A 19,604-nucleotide genomic window follows, 5' to 3' on the forward strand; every position below is an offset into this window, starting at 1 on the left:
GACAGGTGCTAAGTGAAACACTTTTATTTTACATTCAGTTTCGGTCTTTCAGGCCATTTTCAGGTACAAAGACATCACCCCACTGTACATATGTTCACATTATGATTTCAAAACACATTTATGATGTCAAACGGTGACAAAAAGTTCTTTAAATTGTGTTTCAAGAAAAACCTCACATTTATGTTTCTTTAATCAGTGAAATGAACTGCTCATATACATTTGACTTAACTTTTATAATTATCTCACATAACACATAACGTCAAAAAAGCCATCTAGCCTCTTGTTATGAGTGAACTATGTTCAGTCACTCCTCATGAAAATTCTACAACACTCTACTGTCTTGATAAACATGATTGGAATTGTAATCATGTTAACACTGTAGTGATGTTTTTGTTCCTGAAGATGTTCTGAAATACTGAAAATGCCTGTCAAATGAAAGCAATTCACCTTGCAGCTTTTGGTATGTTTCTTAAAATACAGTTCATAACAGCTCCAGGACAAGGTTACCATTTGAGAAGCTTAGTTTAAGAAGGAACCAACCCTGTGAACAATTTGAAGTTAAGTATGCACATATCATTCATTCTGGTTACACCTGTGATAAATTAATTTACAGAATACCAAATTTATATCTTTCTCTGCCAGGATGCAGGGGAAGTGAAAGAAACTGAATGGAAATTGTTATAATCATGTGATTCCAATGTTTCTGTACTTAAGTGGAAGAAGGGTTCATCCACCCCAGAGATGCATCTGTGTTGTTGCACAAACAAAAGAGAGTAGAAGTAACAAATTATTTTTTTAATTACATACTATGCAGACATATATGTATATCTTTGATCTTCATTTATTAGAGTCAATGGAATAATTTCATTATTCTTTCATATGAAATGAACAAAGTTCCTTGGAGTCCTACTTTCTTCCTACTCTGTAATCTGTCTAGATGCAAGTAAGAATACCATGTTGTATCACTAATTGTCTATACAAGTTTGTTACCCATTTTAGCAACCTAATTCTGCTGGAAAGTGCAAGTTCAGCAATGTTACAAAAACATGCCATCAGCTTGCTGTCAATATGCATATTTGCATCCTTTCTCTTAGAACCTGTAGTCTAAATTGTTTGTTATTAGAAGTTGCCATGCACTGTGACATATTACGTCATGCTGTACCACATTTTAACAAGGTCAACCATCACCCATTTTATCCCTCTCCTATGGTGATCTCTGTGGCTGGTTTCATCACAGTGGGAAAAATTATGGGAACACACTCAGAATCAGCTACACTGAACATCTGTTCAAATCACATCTTAAACTGAAAACTAAATAAAATAATTTTCACTCCCACTACGGCCTTTGTGATTTTCCCACTTCAGAACAATTAGTATTCTGACACACAATGCAGTCTAGTATTCCATCTTTATACTAACTACATTTTTATGGAAAATATCACATAGGGCTGATGTAAGCTAAGTTAATGCAGTTTGTGATTTTGGAAACTGAAATAAATCCAGAAGTGGAAAAGAAATGTTAATGATAGAAATGAAGAATAAAATTTTTGCAGAACTGGAAATGAACACATGTCTGCCTCTGGGAAAGTGATTCATGTGATGAAGCTCACTGAAATCAAACAACATTATAAGACAAGTTGCCAAGCAGATACGAAAGGAAGAAAGGTGACCTATTCCTTGTGACCTCTACAAAAGGTCAAAATGCTTAATCTACACATTCTCTTAAGATACACTGGTGCAGAAAAGGCCTACAAGAAAGACAGATATAAACTCCCACTACAAATATTAGTTACATTACCATTTATATACTATTTGATGATCGGATTTTTAAGGGAGATGACTTACAACAGATCATGTCTGACATAAACAATAAATCATGTATCTAATTTTTCGTGATGTGTCTGTAACTATACGTGATCAGGATACATTATAAAAGGTAACACGAAGTATATGAACTTGTTTTATTGGTTTGAAAACAGAAGTTTCTAACTATGCCTTCCACACCCATGTTTTGCAAACCACAATGATGAATTGTCACTCCAGAGAAGTCATTATTTAATATTAACTCTTTCAAAGATGTCCATTTCTACTTATACTACGGTCTCCACAGGTTGTTAAATTGAGTAAATTATAATCAGCAACTTCAGTTCTACTCACACTAGATAAGTTAACACTCGCTCCCTCTGCTTAACTTTGATGTATGTAATCATTAATGAATAATCACTTGATTTGCTAGTACAGTTCTTCCTCGCAATACTTTCAACTTTTACCATGACTGATACATATCCTTATAGTTGATCAACACTTCTAGCTTCCATCACCGTCCTACTCACGTGCCCACTTGTCACTTAATGGAACAATTCCGACACAACTTGACAATGTTCCCACCGCCAAAAAAAAATATGCATTGTATATCAAATGTTTCAGAATGTCAGGTTCACCAGCTAGTGCACACTAACCAAACAGTATGACTGTAGAAGACTCAGTACACTTGCAGAGAATACAGTCTGGCAGTAAAAAAACCTTTTAAATATTTTGTTAAGGATCAAAAAAGATGCAAAGCTTGTTTATGCAGGAGTTCATTTTGTGGTCCTACAAGTAATTTGAGAACTCTCAGCAGTGAGTAAAGTTTGACCTGAGTTTGAATTTAATGACACCCAATGTTACAATGTTTTATGTCTTCCATTTCATTTAAGATAACACATCACATTGAATCTACACCTGTCAAATAATGGCACAGCTCACCTACAGCATGGCTTGCAAAAAATAAATGATATAAAATAAGCAATATTCAGAAAGAGAGAGAGAGGTGAGGTGAGGTGTGGGTGGGGAGGACTTGGGAGGGGAAATTATACCCTAGTTTCCATAAAATTTACTTTATTTAACAACAGTGATCATAACAACAATACCAGTGTGAAAATGTAGCCATGGGCCATGTCTCACTGCCCAAGGAACTGGAACATGGATGACGTGGGCTGGCATGTGCCTGCACTCCTCACGGGCAGCAACAATGATCCCTTGGATCACGTGAGTCATCCCTTGCAACCAGGGGAGCTGACAGATAACAGAAGGGTTAGATGCAACCATGATGCTCTCTGCAGCACCCAAGGAACTGGCAGGGTATACCTACAGACTGGGGAGCAATGGAGTGCTTTGTAGAATGTGGCAGACAAGAACTTACACTATAAGGAAAGGATAAATTGCTACTCACCACAAAGAGGAGCCACTGAGTCGCAGACAGGTACACTAAAACAGAAAAATTCTAGAAAGTCCGTCTTCAGAAGTAGAGCTCTCACACATTCACGAAACAACAAAAACCAATTCTCTCTCACTCTCTCCCTCTCCCTCTCTCTCTCTCTCTCTCTCTCTCTCTCTCTCTCACACACACACACACACACACACACACACACACACACACACACACATGTGGTCATATGTGCATGAACTGTTGTTATGTATATGTGTGAAAGTTCTACTTTTGAAGACATACCTTATCAGAAAGCTAAAAATATTTCTAGTTTTCTTTTTCACTGTGCCTGTATGTGACTCCATGCCTTCTCCATGTGGTGAGTAGCAATCTCTCCTTTCCATACGGTTGTTATCCCATCCTGTGTTACCCATATTTCTTTGTTATTATAATAGTGACAGAAATAGTTTTATAGTAGGTATAGTGTTTATTAATACCAGAATTAGTTATATTAACTGGAACTAGTACTGTAACAATTGTTACATTCCATTCTGGATTTTCCATTGTTGGAACTAGTACTGTGTTTGATGTAACAATTTATTCCATATAATTAGTTGATGATGTATAGAAAAAATATTGTTGTTGATAATATTATGAAAAGGATAGGTTGCCACTCCCCATAAAGGGGAGATGTTGAGTCGCAGACAGTCACAACAAAAAGACTATTCGACATGTAATTTTTCGGCCAGAAGGCCTTCTTCTGAAACAGACAAAACACACACACACACACACACACACACACACACACACAGAGAGAGAGAGAGAGAGAGAGAGAGAGAGAGAGAGAGAGAGAGAGTCTGGCCCCAGCAGCCGAAGACAGTGGTCAAGTGTGTGACAGCTGCATTTGCATGAAAGAGTGTGTGTGTGTGTGTGTGTGTGTGTGTGTGTGTGTGTGTGTGTGTACAATGTCTATTTCAGAAGATGGCCTTCTGGCTGAAAGCTCTGTGCTTAGTAGTCTTTTAGTTGTGCCTGTCTGCAGCTCAACATCTCCACTTAACATTTTCCATTTCTGTTGATAGAAATCCACGCAAGGATGAAAACAGTCTTTGTTTAAATTACAGGTAATAAAAAACAGGGGATATGTTTTTGTACAAAAACAAATCTCCCATGTCAGATCTTTCCAGTCTCCCACCACCTCCCAAAGTTCCACTGTTTGGCCACAGAGGAGCATCCCCCTCGTAACTCAACACCACCCAGGACTGGAACAACTGAATTACACTCTCCGCCAGGGTTTCGATTACCTCTTGTCGATCTTTCCCACCCCTCCCCACTGTGGTATTCTGCTGTCTACCAAGCCTACACAATATACTTGTCCATCCTTACACAACCCCTGCTTCCAACCCCTTACCTCATGGCTCATATCTCTGCATAGACCTAGATGCAAGACCTATCCCATACATCCTCCAACCACCACCTACTCCAGTCTGGTCACTAACATCACCTATCCCATCAAAGGCAGGGCTACCTGTGAAACCAGTCATGTGGTCTACAAGCTAAGCAGCAACCACTGTGCTGCATTCTATGTAGGCATGACGACCAATAAGCTGTCTGTCCACATGAATAGCCACCAAGAAACAAGTGGACCACCCTGATGTTGAACACGTTGCCAAACATGACTGCTTCATGGCCTGTGCTACATGGATCCTTACCACCAACACCAGCTTTTCTGAATTGCATAGGTGGGAACTTCCCCTGCAATACATCTTATGTTCCTGTAACCCTCCTGTCCTCAACCTTCGTTAGTCACTGTCCTCACCCATCCAGCCCCTTCCCTGTTCCCATTCCAGCACTCCATCATTCAACCACCACACCTAGCCTTTTTATTTCTCTACTGTTCCGCTACTTCACCCCGCCCCCCCCCCTCCCCATGTCTCCCTTGCCCTCCATCTAACCTGCAACAGTTCACTGTCCACTAACCACACCACACTACCCCTCCAACTCCCCACCCCAGCCTCCTCCTTACCTCCACCCAGTTGCCACTTCCATCATCCACTGGTGCTGCTGCTCGCAGTGTGGTTTCAGTTGCCTGAGACTGCAGTCGCGCGCGCACGTGTGTGTGTGTGGGGTGGGAGGGGGGGGGGGGGGGGGGGCAGAAGATTTAACTGTGAAAGTATTTTTGTTGTGCATATCTGCGACTCAACATCTCTGCTATACAGTAACTTTAAATGTTGATTTATTCAGAACTATCCAGATTATTTTGAAAACTGTTAGTGTGAGGAAATGATTTTCTTATTAATCACCATCTCAAAGTAAACAGGAAAAAATTATACATTGGCAAAGAGTTGATTCTATGAAACAGTTCTCTCATGAAACTGTTAGTGAATGAATTTAATGTACTTATGTAGATTTTGGCTTTAAAGATTGCAATTGCCCTGTTAACTAAAACAAATGTCCAATCTGAAGTGGCAATCATTTTATTACTTGTAACAGATAGTTCCATCTGCCTTGTGTGACCCGACAAAAACATTTAAAAATCAACATTTGTGAGTTTCAATTTACAAAATTGCTGAGGGTTTTGTGACGACTTGTTGACATAATTCTTGGTGGTTTCTGTCTTGAGATCTTTGGCTGACATTTGTTTAAGGATTTTCCAGACATTTCGTCAGCATGAGCGACTTGCTTTGTCAAAGATTCAGCCTCCACTGCTGGTGGTGGACTGGAGTCAACTCCAAACAAAGCCAGAGATTATATGTATTCATCACACCAACGCTTAAGGGCTTCTCCGTTATCATTACCACTGTTTTTCTCCACTTGCTACCTGCAATGGCCATTCACTGACCTACAGAAATCCAGTATCCATTTACCTTGAGGCTCCTGGATTCCCAAGCTGTAGCTAAAGACCATTGCAGGCAGCATGAGGAGACCTAAAGCGATAATTATCAGGGAAACCCTCATATATTGGCCAAACCCTCATATATTGGCACAACAGGTACATATAATCTCTGGTCATAGGCTTGACTCCAGTCTACCAGCAGCAATGAAGGGTGAACCTTTGATGATGGCAGTTACTTGAGCTGGAAAAGTATTATGGAAACCATTAAACAAAAGTTGGCCAAAGGTCCTGAAACAAGAAGCCAACAGGCAATACATAAAGTAATTTTTAGTCTGATTGCCTACATAAACCATTAGTAACACATCCAAGATCAAAATTTAGTAAAATAACTGCATAGGAGAGTGTGTATTACAGTGGGACTACACGCCTCAGGTGTGTGTTGGTATCTGTCCACCTCCACTCTCTTCAATGATGATCATCAGATGTCAGACACAAATTTTGCTCTTGTTAATGAAGAGAACTCCACATCCACTAACCCACACTGCTCGGGGGTTTTGTACGGTTGATCATAATGGACACTTAGAGAACAAACCAATCATGTAGGGACAGTTTTGTACTATCTGGGTACACACAGCCATCCCAGTTGCCTCCACGAATGTAGTACACACTTACATTGCTTTCTTCTTGGAGTACCTACAAACTATAATTTCTAAGTAGCAGTCAACAACTTGTGTTGCCGCCCATGGGCAACCACTGTGACCCAGATCTACAGCCGGCCAGGTTGGCCAAGCGGTTCTAGGCGCTTCAGTCTGGAACCGCCCAACCGCTACGGTCGCAGGTTCGAATCCTGCCTCGGGCATGGATGTGTGTGATGTCCTTATGTTAATTAGGTTTAAGTAGTTCTAAGTTCTAGGGGACTGATGACCTCCGATGTTAAGTCCCATAGTGCTCAGAGCCAGATCTACAATGTACATAATTGTCAGGACAAGGCTGATATAAAAGAAAACTTTTGGAAAATACACCAGAAAAGTTGGAAACTTGGGTGGTATTTTTGTATAAAAATCTCAATGACAGTTCTGTTGTCACACGACAACAGTTGTACGTTTCACTGATATCACTGCAGTGTATGCTGATCCCACAATCAGCTTCCCATGCTGACAAATCTTCTTGCCATAAAGTGGCAATGGAAGCACCATCCACACTTAAACTGATCATTCAAGGTATGTTCACAGGCTGAACAGTACACTCAAGTCAGAGATCTTTAATAGTACAGACTAGTATACTAATCAATCCTTATCTTTAATATAGCACCCAATACATAGTTCATGGGAATGAAAATACTTGTAATTACTGTTAGTGTTCTGACATTTTGACATTTATAATTTCGATGTTTTAGCAGGTTGAACTAGACTTAAAGAACATACTGTCTGAAATCATGATTTTTTATTCTACAAAAAAAAAAAAAAAAAAAAAAAAAATCACCAATTACAGAAGTTTCTAGATGACTCAATATTTTGTAACCAACACAGAAATGTGTTTCCTTCTCATCCTGTACGGTAAGTCTCCCCTGACCCGCGGTTCTGGGTGACCTTCCTGATACTACCCCTTTTCCTAGACTTCTCCAATCCTTTCCATCATCCTTCTTCCTTCCCCTTCAACCCTTCTGCCTGAAGAAGAGCCACTGGCTCCGAAAGCTTGCCAATCACAACTATCTTTTATGTGTGCATGTGTTCTGCCACTGCTTAGTGAGTAGATTTTTAATCTAGCCAATTAAATAATTGTTTTAATGATATTCTGCTATGGCAGTCACTGAAGGCTTCATGCACTGCTCTCTTGAGAGTCAAATGTGTTTCATTCAGTAGCTCCCTATCTATGTCCTCTCTGTTTCTTTACACTGACTGAATACCATGGAGGGATCCTCCCCTCATGAACTATTCTATTACATACACATCTATCCAGTGCACAGTCAACTACTCTTTTAAATGTCAGCCATGTTTACTCTACATGCTCCTGTTCTGAGCTGAAAGTTTCATGCTCCTGTTCTGAGATAAAAGTTTCAAGTTCCTCACTGAGATATTGTACTACTACCGCTTCTTTATCTAGTTTACTTAAAATGTAAATATTTCTACTTGTGTTAGTTGACATTTGTATTTTGGCAATCATTGTTGCTGCAACTGCTTCATTGTCACTGTTACTAGTTTCAATGTGGACATTATCAAAGAGGTCAGGTATATTTGTTGCCATTAGATTGATTGTATTTACATCATGAAAGCAGATCCGAACTATATGTTCTAGGTAGTTTTCTGAGAAGGCACTTTGTAATATTTCACAAGATGTCTTGCCACAACTACCACTAACAAAACTGTAATTATCTCAGCTGACTGTTTGGTGATTAAAATCTCCTGTAGTGATTACAATATGATCAGAGAATTTAAATACTAGATAACAGTGATTTCCTCTAAAGTTTTTGGTTACATCAGGAGCTAGCCTGCTGGTCAATAGAAAGATCCAGTTATAATTTTATGCCCACCCCTGACACTGAGACTTGCCCATACAACATTGCATGCAGCTTCAGTTTTTATATCCATGGATTTGAGTTCCTTGTCTGCTGTGACAAGTACACTATTCCCATTTTCCATTAGACTATACTTTCAATATGTGCTTGGATTTTCCAAAAATGTCAGGTTGTCAATTCCAGTTTTTAACCAGCTTTCTTAGCTAGTATTATGTGAGTGTCATTGCATTTTTAGGAGTGTCACTGCAGTTTTTGGCACTTTGTTCTGATTGCTTTGGTAGTTAACCATAAGAATTTTAATACTTGCTTCCATGGGAGGGTTTCATGGAACTTATACTGATACTTCCATGTCTCCTACAATTATGACAACAATGAAAAAAACGTTTGTGTACATCTTCTACATGGTTAGCTATATGGTCAGCAGCCTCTGGTGTGTAGTGCACACCTGCCCATTTAGGGGGAACCTTGCAGTACTATCGTCTACCATGGCTACTGGGCCTCTATAGAAAGTACATGATCTATCACCAGTTGCCCAACTGACTTAGTGGCTTGTCAGTCGTAGATCTAGAGGCCCTTAAAAGAAAGGCTGGGACAAGGGAGAACTCAGGGCAGTACACACATCCTACTAACCAAAATGCCTGAGGTACTGTTTTCTACTGAAACTGAGCCATTGAGAGACACTTCAACTGTTGGCAGGCTTGCTGTGTACCACATCAGGAGTAAGCAAGCAAAACGTGTACCAACCTGTCAATCAGTGGTAATCTGAATGTAGAGCAAACAATGGTGCTCCTTAGGGAATTGTAGCAAAGGATGGGAAGTCTCATCGCTTGCACTCTATTGTAAGCCTGGAGACTACTTTCAACATGTTGAAGACGCTGATGCGGTATCCACTGAGGGAACTGAATACAACTAACTGTAGATTGTGTTGCAGGTTGGTACAAATAATGCCTGTCATTTGAGCTCTAAGGTTGTACTTGGGTCATGCCAGAGATTGGCAGAGAATGTTGAGAAGACTAACCACACTCATGGAGGTTCAATGAATCTCACAATCTGCAGCATTGTCCCCAGAACCAATTGTGACCCTTTGTTTCTGAGTCAGAGAGAAGGCTTGATCCAAAGACTTTGAAGGTTCTGTGATAGTCTAGGCTATGATTTCTTGGGTGCACAACAGCTTAAAATGCTAGGATCAATCTAAACATGTCAGGAGAACACTGCTTATCTGAGACTGCTATCCCATGTTACTAACTAGCACAAAAGTTTTTTTTTTTCATTTTTTTTTAAAGCTTAATTGACTCTCCATTCAGTCCAAATAATGATAAATGTAGAAGTCCCAAGTACTAGAGTACATGCAAAGAAATACGACCTACAGACAAGCCTGTTAAAACCTTTTGAGAAACTGGTAAAATAGCCCAAAAAGCAAAGGTACCTCACTTTATACTAGGTACAGAAAGCTGGCTAAATCCAAAATTTGACAGTAGCATTATTTTGGGGGTAAAGTTACGTATGTAATAAAATTATAGGCTAAAAAGAAATGGTGGCAGCATATTTGTTGCAGTAGACAAGAAACTTCAGACCACCAATGTGGAAATTGGAGTTTCATGCACATGTTTGAACAAGACTCAGTATCAAGAATGTTCTTCTGTCAACCACCAGACTCAGCCTTAGATGTAGCCAAAAACTTCACAAATTGTCAGTTTACTAACACTTACATCACAACTGATAGGCTTAATTACAGCTTTGTATGTGGCAAGCATGACAAGACATACTGTGAAATAACACTAAATACTTTCTCGAACTACTACTTGGAATAAATAGTTTGCTCATGAAGCATATACGTTCAGTCTAATAGCAACAAATAAACTTGGTCTTTTTGAGGATGTCCATAATGAAACTATTATCAGTGACTATCAGATAGCTGTATCAATGTTAATTAATAAAGCACAAATGGCAACTGAAACAATCTGAAACATTTACATGTTAAAAAAGGTTGATAATGAGGCAGTCACGTCATATTGCAAAGAACAGCTCAAAACATTGACCTCTGGGCAGGAGTATGTAGGAAACAGTGACTCAGGTTGAAAAGAATAATTGACCAAGCACTGGACAGATATGTACCTACAGCAGAACAGTTCATGATGGGAGGAACCCTCCATGGTATAAAGCCACTTTAAAGAAACTTCTAATGAAACAGTGACTACTGCATATTAGCTGCAAAACAAAGGATATGTATACAGACAGAGAGATGCTGAATGAAGTGCCCTTGCTGTCAAAAAGACTATGTATGAGGCCCTCAATGACTGCTACAGTAAGATCTTATAGAAAAATCTCACCCAAAACTGAAGTAGTACTGGTCATATGTAAAGTGCCCAGACACGCATGTATGACAAACAGAAATGGAGGGTAGCAAATAAAAGGCAGAAATTCTGAAACCTGATTTCAAAAGTTGCAATTGAAAATATGGGAGTACTGTCAGTTTAATAATCACACTACTCACTACTGCAAGGATGAGTGACATGCACTGCCTGTCAAAAAGAGTGAAGTGCCCACATGGGGAGGAAGAAAGAAAGCTTCTCAGGATGAGATGGCTGGAGTGTGAGCCCAATGAGTATGATGTTGCACTCCCTCTGATGCATGCACTGATTCAGTTAGAGAGGGTAAAATGTAAAATGTGATTTATTAGTCTCATTACATACATTGCACAGATCATACAATCTGTTGTACAGGAGACACTATCAAGTTTAGCAAAAATATAATGTATAATGATTTATAGAAATTCTTTTTACACTATTTTAAGAATAATGCCAATAAATACAACACTACACTATTTACTATAAATTAACAGTTTACCAATTTCCTTTGTTGTACACAGACAACACTGCAATATTAGCCATAGATTTTTATTGTTCAAAGTGACAGACTGTCTTTCATGAATTCTTCAATGGTGTAGTAACATTTCTCTATTAAAATATTTTGGAGTAAACTTTTCAGTGAACCAGGGTCCACTGTTAATGTGTTTCTCCCTTTTAATTTGTTATATATTTTTAGCCCCATATACAGTGGTGTCTGGGCATAAAGCTTTAAGTGAAGTGAAGAAAACCTGATGTTTCCCTTGTGACGAGTACCATAGCTATGCTTAAAACATAACTTTTCACGATTATGTTGATTATTACATACAAAAATCAAAATTTCAAGGATTTACAATGAAGTAATTGTTAATATTTTTAATTTCTTGAACAATGGGCAACATGACTCATTTTTGTGGGCAGCACATATGTTTCTGATGAATTTCTTCTGACGAATTAGCAGTCTTATACTGCTCCTAGAGTTTCCCCAGAAAATTATCCCATACCGAATAACAGATTCAAAATAACTGTTGTAGGCTGTCTTTATTGTGTCCATATGAGTGGCACTAGATAAAATTAACATTGCAAAAGCTAGGGAATTTAATTTATTTACCAGGAAGTCCATATGTGTCTTCCAGTTTAAACTTTTATCAAGGTTTAGGCCCAAGAATGTCACATGGCTCACTTCTGTCATCAGTCAATTATTATGGGCTATTTGTACAGGGCATATTGCTGACAATTTGCATTATCTGGGTCTTAGTGACATTGAGCTTTAGTCCATTTTTATGGAACCAGGATTCCAGTTTCCCCAAACACTTTCTATACTATTTGGAATCTTTTCTATTGTATCATTTTCTATCAGGACTGAGGTGTCATCTGTGAACAAGACTGAATGAGCTTCAATATTTAATGGTAAATCATTTATACACAACAAGAACAGGTAAGGACCCAGTATTGAATCCTGAGGAACTCCTCAGGAAATTGTCTTCCATTTGGAGTGGTAGTTAACTGAATTTGATGTTAAAATAACTCTTTGTTTCCTTTCTGTAAGATAAGAGTTGAACCACTGTAATGCAGTATCTTCGATCCCATAGCTCTTCAGCTTGTGAAGTAATAATGAGTGGTTCACCAAGTCAAAGGCTTTTGTTAGATCACAGAATATTTCTGAGACTTTTATACCCTGGTCTAGTGATGTGCTTATTTTTTCTGTAAATTCTCTGTTGGCATTTATGGTGCTCTTTTCTCTTTGAAAACCAAACTGATTTTTACAAATAATGTCATTTACTGTAAGGAAATTTTCTAGTTGTTTTGTCACAAACTTTCCACATATTTTAGAAAAAACAGGAAGGAGAGAGATATGCTGGTAGTTTCCCTTATCTTCTGGTGACCCCTTTTTAAATAATGGCTTAATCTCTGCATATTTTAGGATATCTGGGAAAGACCCATGTTCAAAGGACGGGTATGAAATAATATGGCATACTGCCTTGATTACCATGGAAGGTATTCCTTTTTTAATGATAATATTGTGTCTTTCACATCTTTCTGAGTGATTTTTCTGATTTTTTTAAAACAAATGTTCTGTATATCATCACTATGCCTGAAAATCATATTGTCCTGATAGGCTGTCATGTCTATGTCAGATTTTTCTATATTGAGAAAGGAATCATTGAAGCAGTTTGACTTAATCATAGCTAACACTTGGTTCAAGAATCATAAAAGAAGGTTGTATACATGGAAGAATCCTGGAAATACTAGAAGGTATCAGATAGATTATATAATGGTAAGACAGAGATTTAGGAACCAGGTTTTAAATTGTAAGACATTTTCAGGGGCAGATGTTGACTCTGACCACAATCTATTGGTTATGAACTGTAGATTAAAACTGAAGAAACTGCAAAAAGGTGGGAACTTAAGGAGATGGGACGTGGATAAACTGACTAAACCAGAGGTTGTGCAGAGTTTCAGGGAGAGCATAAGGGAACAATCGACAGGAATGGGGGAAAGAAATACAGTAGAAGAAGAATGGGTAGCTCTGAGGGATGAAGTAGTGAAGGCAGCAGAGGATCAAGTAGGTAAAAAGACGAGGGCTAGCAGAAATCCTTGGGTAACAGAAGAAATACTGAATTTAATTGATGAAAGGAGAAAATACAAAAATGCAGTAAATGAAGCAGGCAAAAAGGAATACAAATGTCTCAAAAATGAGATCGACAGGAAGTGCAAAATGGCTAAGCAGGGATGGCTAGAGGACAAATGTAAGGGTGTAGAGGCTTATCTCACACAGGGTAAGATAGATACTGCCTAAAGGAAAATTAAAGAGACCTTTGGAGAAAAGAGAGCCACTTGTATGAATATGAAGAGCTCAGATGGAAACCCAGTTCTAAGCAAAGAAGGGAAAGCAGAAAGGTGGAAGGAGTATATAGAGGGTTTATACAAGGGCGATGTACTTGAGGACAATATTATGGAAATGGAAGAGGATGTAGATGAAGATGAAATGGGAGATACGATACTGCGTGAATAGTTTGACAGAGCACTGAAAGACCTGAGTCGAAACAAGGCCCCGGGAGTAGACAACATTCCATTGGAACTACCGACGGCCTTGGGAGAGCCAGTCCTGAGCAAGATGTATGAGACAGGTGAAATACCCTCAGACTTCAAGAAGCATATAATAATTCCAATCCCAAAGAAAGCAGGTGTTGACAGATGTGAAAATTACCGAACTATCAGTTTAATAAGTCACAGCTGCAAAATACTAACGCAAATTCTTTACAGACGAATGGAAAAACTGGTAGAAGCCGACCTCAGTGAAGATCAGTTTGGATTCCGTAGAAGTGTTGGAACACGTGAGGCAATACTGATCCTACGACTTATCTTAGAAAATAGATTGAGGAAAGGCAAACCTATATTTCTTGCATTTGTAGACTTAGAGAAAGCTTTTGACAATGTTGACTGGAATACTCTCTTTTAAATTCTAAAGGTGGCAGGGGTAAAATACAGGGAGCGAAAGGCTATTTACAATTTGTACAGAAACCAGATGGCAGTTACAAGAGTCGAGGGGCATGAAAGGGAAGCAGCGATTGGGAAGGGAGTGAGACAGGGTTGTAGCCTGTCCCCGATGTTATTCAATCTGTATATTGAGCAAGCAGTAAAGGAAACAAAATAAAAGTTTGGAGTAGGCATTAAAATCCATGGAGAAAAAAAAAATCTTTGAGCTTCGCCGATGACATTGGAATTCTGTCAGAGACAGCAAAGGACTTGGAAGAGCAGTTGAACGGGATGGACAGTGTCTTGAAAGGAGGATATAAGACGAACATGAACAAAAGCAAAATGAGGATAATGGAATGTAGTTGAATTAAGTCGGGTGATGCTGAGGGAATTAGATTAGGAAATGAAACACTTTAAGTAGTAAAGGAGTTTTGCTATTTGGGGAGCAAAATAACCGATGATGGTCAAAGTAGAAAGGATATCAAATGTAGACTGGCAATGGCAAGGAAAGCGTTTTTGAAGAAGAGAAATTTGTTAACATCGAGTATAGATTTAAGTGTCAGGAAGTCGTTTCTGAAAGTATTTGTATGGAGTGTAGCCATGTATGGAAGTGAAACATGGACGATAAATAGTTTGGACAAGAAGAGAATAGAAGCTTTCGAAATGTGGTGCTACAGAAGAATGCTGAAGATTAGATGGGTAGATCACATAACTAATGAGGTGGTATTGAATAAAATTGGGGAGAAGAGGAGTTTGTGGCACAACTTGACAAGAAGGAGAGACAGGTTGGTAGGACATGTTCTGAGGCATCAAGGGATCACAAATTTAGCATTGGAGGGCAGTGTGGAGGGTAAAAATCGTAGCGGGAGACCAAGAGATGAATACACTAAGCAGATTCAGAAGGATGTAGGTTCCAGTAAGTACTGGGAGATGAAGAAGCTTGCACAGGATAGAGTAGCATGGAGAGCTGCATCAAACCAGTCTCAGGATTGAAGACAACAACAACAACAACAACAACAACAAAATTCCTTCTGATATAAGATTCAGATCTTAGTTTCTCTGTTTTGGGGAGTTCTATAACCAAAGCTGAGTAATCAGAAATCCCTAGATCTAGGCAAAACTTCCTTGTATCATCAAACTGATAATTTGTAGTAATATTATCTATGCAGGTTGCTCAGTGGAAGTTTTCTCTAGTGCATATAGTTTAGTTTAACTTGAAACCAGATTTTTTTTATTAAGTCACAAAATTTTTCAATGTTAGTGCTTTCAATAATGTATTTAAGTTGAAATCTCCTGCAATCACAACCTTTTTCTTGCTTCCTTTTTTAATTTTATCTAAGAGATACTGAAATTTTTCTAAGAACAATTCAGTAGCAGAGCTCCCAGGAATTCGGTATAAATTGATATTATCACAGTATTTAAATCACACAGGTCCACACAACAGCTTTCAAAAATACATTCTTCATTTAGATAACTAAAATCTTCTTTCACTTTAAAGTTTACAGAGGCAAGCAGTAAGATACAGGAGACCCCACAAGATTCGTTTTTTCTACAAAAGCTGCTGGCAACTTTGAAATTATTAATTTTATTTGGAACGTCCACGCATTCTTTTGTGAGCCAGTGTTCATTTAAGCAGACTACCCATATGTTTGTCAGGTCAGAAAGTATAACTTTCAGTTCATCAATTTTAGAGTAACATAAATTTGGACGTCTTTCTGCTAAACCATTTATATTTAGAAGCATCAAGATTCAAGATAGAATTTTTGAGTTTGTTTATACTTTGAAGAGCCTCATTTGTTCCATTATATTTACAGCTTCCATTTTGGATCACCACTTTTGTTTTCTCAGCCCTTTCAGAAGCTTTCAGTTTCCCTTGCTTTTAATAAATCTGTGAATGGCCATGATCATTTTGCTGAAAGTCATTGAACCTAACCTATTCAAGTGTAGCCCATCCTTTCGCAGACACTTACCACTTACAAATTCTTACAAATTTATATGAGTCTACAAAAATTGCATCCAGCTTGTCACACTGTTCCCTGATTCCACTGTTTATATTATTTATGTATGTATCACTTACTGAACTGTGTAAAATTGCACTAATGGCGATTTTTTAACTTGCAAACACACTTTTTGCTGAGCGGATCAAGTTCCGTGTTCCACTGATTATTTCTTCCTCACTGCTGTTCTGGATAGAATTTGTTCCGACATGAATGAAAACACCTTCGTGTTTGTCCTTTTTTTTTCATTTCCACTTTCAGTTTCACTTCATTTTGAATTTAGGATATTTTGAAAGTGTCTGCTGATTTGATGCAATCGGATTGTGGGATGTACATCGATTTCACAGCTTGGAGCTATAACATTTTTCAGTATGGAGTCGCCAACAACAAGAAAATCCCTTTTTTCAATCGGTTTTGCTGTGGCACTTCCACGTTTGTCCTTTTTATAGGTCACTGTTTCCCATTTATATTTGTTTACAGATAGTCTGGTGGGTAGGTTTTTGGTTACATTTTGCACACTATGTGTATTTTGAAGGTTTTGTTTCTTAATTGGCTGGTGTTTTCCAGAAACCCTGGATTCCGTTTCACTTATTTCCGTTTGATGGATATCACACACACAGAAATGTTTTTCTTGAGTTAATCTATCAGTTTCTTTCTTTGTAGTCAGTAATTCAGTTTTCAATGCTTCAATGTCCTTGTGTAGCTGCTTTATAATTTTGTTTTTTGTATCTTCTTTTATTTCAATTTCACATGCACAGGCCTGTTTTTCGCGTATTAATCTAGCTTTTTCTTTTTTTATAGTCACTATTTCAGCATTTAATGCCTCAATGTCCTTTTGCAGCAACTTTATAATTTCGTTTTTTGAGTCCAGTGTACTTACAAGATCAGTCTTCTAGACAAGCTCAAGTTTTGTGGCATGAGTGGGACAGTGCACAAATGGTTTAATTCGTACCTAACTGGAAGAGTGCAGAAAGTTGAAATAAGTAGTTCTCGTAACATGCAAAGATCAGCACATTCCTCAAACTGGGGAACTATCAAGAATGGGGTTCCACAAGGGTCAGTCTTGGGTCCTTTGTTGTTCTTATTATATATTAATGACTTGCCATTCTATATGCATGAAGAGGCAAAGTTAGTTCTCTTTGCTGATGATACAAGTATAGTAATCACACCTGACAAACAAGAATTAACTGATGAAATTGTCAATACTGTCTTTCAGAAAATTACTAAGTGGTTCCTTGTAAACGGACTCTCACTGAATTTTGATAAGACACAGTACATACAGTTCCGTACAGTGAATGGTATGACGCCATTAATAAATATAGACCTTAATCAGAAGCATATAGCTAAGGTAGAATATTGCAAATTTTTAGGTGTGTCCATTGATGAGAGATTAAATTGGAAGAAACACATTGATGATCTGCTGAAACGTTTGAGTTCAGCTACTTATGCAGTAAGGGTCATTGCAAATTTTGGTCATAAACATCTTAGTAAATTAGCTTACTACGCCTATTTTCACTCATTGCTTTCATATGGCATCATATTTTGGGGTAATTCATCACTGAGGAATAAAGTATTTATTGCACAAAAGCGTGTAATCAGAATAATAGCTGGAGTCCACCCAAGATCATCCTGCAGACATTTATTTAAGGATCTAGGGATATTCACAGTAGCTTCTCAGTATATATACTCTCTTATGAAATTTGTTATTAACAACCAAACCCAATTCAAAAGTAATAGCAGTAAGCATAACTACAATACTAGGAGAAAGGATGATCTTCACTATTCAAGATTAAATCTAACTTTGGCACAGAAAGGGGTGAATTATACTGGCACTAAAGTCTTTGGTCACTTACCAAATAGTATCAAAAGTCTGACAGATAACCAACAAGTATTTAAGAAGAAATTAAAAGAATTTCTGAATGACAACTCCTTCTACTCCATAGAGGAATTTTTAGATATAAATTAAGAAAAAAAAACAAAAAATATTAAAAAAATAAAAAATAAAAATAAAAAATAAAGAAAAACAAAAAAACACAATAAAATAAAGTTGTTATATTAACTTAAGTATGTTGTTAAATTAACCTAATTATGTCATGTATTGGAAAATTCGACTCGTTCCACATCATTACGAAATATCGTATTCATGATCCATGGAACTAGTATTAATCTAATCTAATCTAATCTAGCTGTTTCAGCTCATAAACAAACGTAGCATGTCCATGGAATATCATCATTGATGATTTTTAGGTTCACTTTCGCACACTTTTCATGCAACCAGTAATTGCACTTGACACAGAAAATACCCTTCATCACTCGCTTTTCACATTCTCTACATGAAAAACTGTTTGTTTTTTCCTTTTACAACAATAGTGTGGGATGACACAGAATGTTGCAGTGAGTCCATTACTTATTCTTGGCTGGCAGGGACAGATCTGAGGGGCTACGATTTGCTTGGCACTCAATATAGCGCTCCTCCTTTGTGATGGACATGTGACAAAACCAACTGCTTGGCTGATATGTTGAGTGCTATATGGAGGTAAGCAGTGAAGAACTGTTTGTTATTGTGTATGGACAGTCTAGGTGAATCAGGAAGGATGGACAGAGCCACAGCATGAGCGAAGCAGCCGAATACTAGTTTACCTGCAGACAAAGCAGGAGCCCGGGAAAAGCCCAAAGCTAACAACCCTGGTGACAAAGTAAGTGAATGCCAAGATGGCCTGGCAGCTGAATGTGTTACATGAAAAGTATTGTATATCTACAAAAATAACCAAAACTGCCTACAGTTAGTTGATGTACAGGAAATATAAGGACATTCCTGGAATTAGCGGAAGCCCTAGAACACAATAAAATTATTACTATATCTATACAATGTCTATATAATGTCTTTTATAGAAACAATTCAATTTTAAATGTTTATTTATACCACATAATAATCATCAGCAGTCATCTTATTAACACATACAACACACCAACAAATAGATCATGACCCCATTTACATGATAAGCAGGCTCGTTGTGTGACATGCATGAAAAAAATTGTTAAATTATTTATAATTTTTAATTAATCTGTGATAAAATAGAATTTGGCACATGAACACCATTATTTAGCTTCATCAGCATGTTGACACTGCAGCAGAGACTATGATATAATAATTTATGTAAATATGATTTGTTATGTCCATTAAAAAATTAAGAAACTTGCTTGGAGTCTTGTAGTGCCATAGTGATGAATAGTGCATGACAAACAA

At 37.8% G+C, this 19,604-nt stretch overlaps 1 protein-coding gene across 2 annotated transcripts in view; it reads right to left on the reverse strand.

Moving 5' to 3' along the window:
- The window catches only part of LOC126195009 (vacuolar protein sorting-associated protein 16 homolog), a 231,027-nt gene that overhangs the window by 93,807 nt on the left and 117,616 nt on the right, over window positions 1–19,604 (reverse strand). The window lies entirely within an intron of this gene.

The sequence above is a fragment of the Schistocerca nitens genome, chromosome 7 (genome assembly GCF_023898315.1).
Source record: "Schistocerca nitens isolate TAMUIC-IGC-003100 chromosome 7, iqSchNite1.1, whole genome shotgun sequence".
Classification (NCBI taxonomy): Eukaryota; Metazoa; Arthropoda; class Insecta; order Orthoptera; family Acrididae; genus Schistocerca; species Schistocerca nitens.